We start from the raw sequence: 5,952 nt of genomic DNA, 5'->3' as shown, positions 1-5,952 counted from the left end.
CCGAACAACTTTCGGGTTACTGCATATTCATATCTCTACAACCCTAGCGTCACCGAACCTTAAGTGTGTAGACCCTACGGGTTCGGGAGACATGTAGACACGACCGAGACGACTCACCTCTCAATAACCAACAGCAGGATCTGGATACCCATGTTGGCTCCCACATGCTCCTCGATGATCTCATCGGATGAACCATGATGTCGAGGATTCAAGCAACCCCGTATACAATTCCCTTTGTCAATCGGTACGTTACTTGCCCGAGATTCGATCGTCGGTATCCCAATACCTCGTTCAATCTCGTTACCGGCAAGTCACTTTACTCGTACCGTAATGCATGATCCCGTGACCATACACTTGGTCACTTTGAGCTCATTATGATGATGCATTACCGAGTGGGCCCAGAGATACCTCTCCGTCATACAGAGTGACAAATCCCAGTCTTGATCCGTGTCAACCCAACAGACACTTTCGGAGATACCCGTAGTACACCTTTATAGTTACCCAGTTACGTTGTGACGTTTGGTATACCCAGAGCACTCCTACGGTATCCGGGAGTTACACAATCTCATGGTCTAAGGAAAAGATACTTGACATTGGAAAAACTCTAGCAAACGAACTATAAGATCTTGTGCTATGTTTAGGATTGGGTCTTGTCCATCACATCATTCTCCTAATGATGTGATCCCGTTATCAATGACATCCCCATGTCCATAGCCAGGAAACCATGACTATCTGTTGATCAACGAGCTAGTCAACTAGAGGCTCACTAGGGCACATTGTGGTCTATGTATTCACACATGTATTACGATTTCCGGATAATACAATTAAAGCATGAACAATAGACAATTATTATGAACAAGGAAATATAATAATCATTTTATTATTGCCTCTAGGGCATATTTCCAACATGTGGAACCTCACGCATAGGTGGTCCCTTTTTACACAAGTTGTAGCATATGCCTAACAGATCATGTGGTAAGTTGATCAAGAAGAAGACAACATTCTTCACAAGTAAAGGAAAGTTGCATATTTGATTCCTCAACTATTCGACGAATCTAACTTTGGTTCTTAAACTCTAAAACTAGATAAACTTGACTCACAACTTCTGAAAGCCCGAACAAATTTGTTCCCTCGGCACACGACCGGAAGAGATTTGATGGATGATGCGGTTATGGTTTCTCACAATTTAATGCTAAATATTTTTTTAATAAAAGTGAGGGCAAACCTAATTGAACAAATAGGAATTTCATTCCTGAAATCTCATGTGACTTTTTTCCCTATGGCACTCTTTGGCTTATTGGATTCACTTTGAAATTTTCTATAAGAATCCTTCCTTTTGTTCACATTGGAGGATTCTAAACACTTTCCAAAGCCTCATGTTTTCACTTCTTTTGAGAAGTTTAACTCCTCTCTCTCCTCAAGAAACATTTTCCCGCGAAATTCTCGTCATGCATCCGAACAACTATGTTGTACAATTCATGTGTTTTCAAATTCCTATAGGAATGTACGGGAGATGGCATCCTATTATTCCTTTATTTTTAACATGCCTAACTGGTAACTGCTAACGAACAACTACAAAGCTAATTATACAAGCATGGTCACGTAGAATTAAAGCCATATGCATAGGTATTGATATCTTTGCCCTGATGTGGATATTTCATTAGTTCTGTCCGCGCATGCATAGCCGTGCTTGAGTTGATCTAGTACAAAAGCTTCTAGGTCCAAGTTACACCAACCAGTTTGAACAAAGTACAGTCTATCACACTTGGGTTGATCTTCAAGACACAAATAACCTAGATTACTTACTGTCTACTCCATCTATCTCTGCATGATGTCGCCTTCTCTCCTCTCAGCCCATCTACATGATTGCACACCTTTTTACATAAATCCTGACCATAAGTAGAACCAAAACACGTCGTCACAATCTCTAAGATCGGATTGCTATCTACTACCCTTGTGTTTTTCTCAAGCTATGGCCTCACAGGCCTAGTGACTAGACCATAAAAAAAACCCTGCATATCTGCCATGAATAATGGAGCGTCGACACGATATGTATGATTGGAAAAGGAGCATGCAGAGGAAAGCGAGAACCACCAGGATGATGGATGCTATGCTGAGGTTGACCTCGGAGTTGACGCCTCCGTCCATCTACCGTCGAACTCGGAACATGACACTGCACATGAACAGACAACAGTCCCACACAACAAAAACAGCAGTACTGAAAATATTCCTCCTCCCTGCATGCCACTAGTCTATGTATGCTACATGAAAACACATCGCTTTCCTGAAACACACCTGCCAAAAGAGGCTCCGGCTAGGCATGGCCTGGAATTGCAATTGTACCTGCAGGTAAGTAAAGCCCATCCCTAGCTAATGATACGCGGTTACTACGCCTAGGCACACACCGCGCATGATTCTCGTGGAAAAGCTGCTGGGTGCAGCCAGGAGGTGCATGCATGCCTCCCATGTACGTAAATGACATGCATGGCTGTCTTACGAGCTAATCACTACTGATCGACATCGATGGATGGATGGAACGAACTTATCCCATGGACTGGTCAACCTGATCAGCGTCACTCAGCTAGCTAGCCATGCCGTGTTGCCATACACACACAAAACACAGGTAATTAATTCACACACCATGCCATGTCGGGGCCGTCAAATCGGTCGGACTTTTACTCCCTGGTAGACAGCGATGATATAACAGTGAGTAGCGTACTGCAGACTAGCAATGCTGGAATTCGTGGGGATTAACGGATGCATGCAGAATGCATGCCGGTGTTAGTGGAAAGACGTTTCTCGCAATCCCGATAAAGCTGTGAAGTGCCAAAAGCCCGCGGAAAAGAGGAAAAGCTACTGGCAGCTACATGTAACCTCGGTAGTCCTCAGAGCGCCGGGCCGGCCGGTCGGACGGGCGAACGACGCCGTGGTGGTGTATACTGGGGAGTGGGGACGACGGTTGCGAGAGCAAAGCGGGTAGACGATCGAAAAGATGCATCCGTGCATGCATGGCAAAGCCGCGGCTGGCCATGCCGCGCGAGACGGGCCAGGCTCCGCGTGGTCGGCAGGGGCCATGCTAGGATGTGTGAGTGTGACGTACGAATGCCCTGGATAGCCGGCTAGCTCGCCAGCCGGCCGGGTGGCCCGGCCATGGCCCCATGCATGGCACAGGTCGCGGCGGTTGGACGGGGACGGCCGGGGGTGCATGGGCCGGTGCAATCATGGCGCCTATGCCCCGGCGTCGGGACTTGCCTCCGGGCGTTGAGTAGATCGCAACACGCGGTTGTCGGGGGCGATTTGATTTACCTACCTACTCCCTCCGTTCCTAAATACTTGTTTTTCTAGAGATTTTAACAAGTGACTACATACGAAGCAAAATGAGTGAATTTATATTCTAAAATATGTCTATATACATTCGTATGTGCAGTCCATTTGAAATCTCTAGAAAGACAAATATTTAGGAACGGAGGGAGTACATATACCTGCATGCAGCACGCAAGCCTCGCGGCAATCATCGCCGTGTGCCCCTGTCACCTCGGACGCTAACTATATTACTCTCGCTCACAGGATCGGTTGACAAGTTCGAGGTGTTTTTTTGCTATATAAAGTAAGACGACGAGAGCTTAGCATATGTGATCCCTTGCTCAATTGGCAAATCCATCCGGGCCCCTTGTGTCTAGCTAACTGGCACCCTCTTCATCGGTGAGACTAGCTAATTAAGAAGTGGCAGCGCGTGCATGCACTGTTGGCTAGAGGTAGATTGTGCTGCCTGCATGCGCCGGCACGCGGCCAGGCATGCATGCATGCATGCAGCCTAGCTAGTGACTCGACGTACGTGCTTCGGCATGCATCGTCACAGTCGGCAGGTAGGCGCACGCGACGACCAGGCTATTTGACCCCAGTGGCGGAGCCAGAATTCGAGTATAGGAGGAAGGGGGGGAGGGGGAGCGAGTACATATATTGATCTAATCTTGTTGGCAATTACTCGTCGCTGCTACTAAATTTGTCGATCGTTGGGGGGGGAGGCCCCTGCTCGTCCCTCCCTGGCTCCGTCCCTGTTTGACCCGACTGCAACTAGCTGGCCCTGCATATTCACCCGAGCTATATCTGGCCTGTTGTGAGACGAGCTTCGTCTTGTCTCTGACGAAAGCGTTATTGCGCCGACACATTACTGTAGCACGAGTTTTTTCATGTGCGTTTTTTATCGATTTTTTCCGCTGTTTCCACCACGTTTTTCTGTTTTCTCTTGTTTTCTTTGGTTTTTCATTTTGTTTACAGTAACTTTCTTTCTTCGATTTTCTTTGTTTCTTTCTCGGTTTTCCTCTATTTTCTTGGATATTTTCTTTTATGTTTTATTTTCTATTTTCTTGTTGTTCTATGCTTGTCTATATTTTCCGCACACATTTATACATTTTCTGTATACATCGGAAATATTTTTTATACACGTTTAAATATTGTTAAATATATGATTAACATTTTCTCAATTATATATTTTAATGTCTAATTTGTATATTCATTTCCGTTTTTTATATCCATATAAAAAAATATATACATGTTTAAAAAAATTTTACGAATGACACAAAACATTTTTTTAAACTATATGAACATTTTTTTACATTGTATAAACATGTTTTGAAAATTGCATAACATATATTTGAAACACTCGAACATTTTTAAGTGTAACATACATTTTTTAATGGTACAAAACATTTTTATTAATTACACGAACATTGTTTGTATATTGTATTTTTTGGGGGTAAATGCCACCTAATTGTTTTTGAAACACATGAATATTTCGTAAAAGTTACAAACATATTTTAATAATTATAGTAACAAAAAGTTAACACCGTGTTAACATTTTCTACATTCATGATGATGTTTTTGAAAAATTAAGTACATCAAGTATTTCAAATATATGTATTTGCAATTTTTTTAAATGTAAAAAAGAATAAATGAACAAAAACAGTACGCGTCCCTGCGTAAGTATGGGCCAACCTATTTTGGGCGTCCTTGAGGCGAGACACAATGGCGCACCTGCATGTTGGTGTCGGCTTGAATGAATCAAATCTCCCCAAGCAAGGTTCGAGCCCTCTGACGCCGTATGTTCTCCTCCCAGCAAAATGAAAGCATACTAAAAAGTCTCAATACTTCAGCCAGGATGCAAGGCGGTTAAATTCCCCTTGTTCGTGACGGACCCGACAGAGAGAGAATGCAAGAACCTGCTCCAGCTAAATAAAGGAGCAGAGGTTGTGCCCTATTAGGAAACTAGGCCTTGTGATTTGTTCATTAGAAGAGCACGCGGTGCCCACACAGATTTTCAATGGGCCGGCTCATAATCTCCCCCGGCTCAGTTTTTCGGAAGCGCTTGCACTCCTCCATGGCTATATCTCCCTTGCTGCGAGATATATGTCGAACTTGCTTTTGGTGCCAACTCGGCCATGGCCCAATATGGCAGATAGGAACAATATTGTTTCCAAACGAATGTATAGTTTTCCTGCGGGCACTTTCATGATGGGCACCTATACACCAGAGTTGACGACGACACCGAGCACGTCCATGAGCAGCTGCTCACTGCAAAACTGATTGCTAAAGCATAGTCATAGTACTGTGACAGCGGATTCGCAATTTACGCGAGATCACGTGGACAAGATGGACAAACCCCCAAGAACTTGTTCATGCGTGCGTGAACCCGTTCGCATGGATGGACTCGAACATTCCACTCGCTAGTCGCAAGGCCTTCAGGACTGGCGCCACACACGAGGTCCCATTGGTGCACGGGGCCAGACGGATGAGCGTGGGAGAGTGGCCGGTCATGCAGTGGCGGAGCCAGGAATATTTGATTAGGGGGGCCAAATGAGGCTAACACAGGTTGGGGAGGACCAAACACGGAAAAAATGAGCTTTTTACAGCAAATGATCACTAAACATGTATTATACATAAGCAAATTAGTAT

Source organism: Triticum dicoccoides, chromosome 2A, assembly GCF_002162155.2.
Source record: "Triticum dicoccoides isolate Atlit2015 ecotype Zavitan chromosome 2A, WEW_v2.0, whole genome shotgun sequence".
In the NCBI taxonomy this organism is placed as follows: domain Eukaryota; kingdom Viridiplantae; phylum Streptophyta; class Magnoliopsida; order Poales; family Poaceae; genus Triticum; species Triticum dicoccoides.
This window is presented reverse-complemented; position numbering follows the sequence as displayed.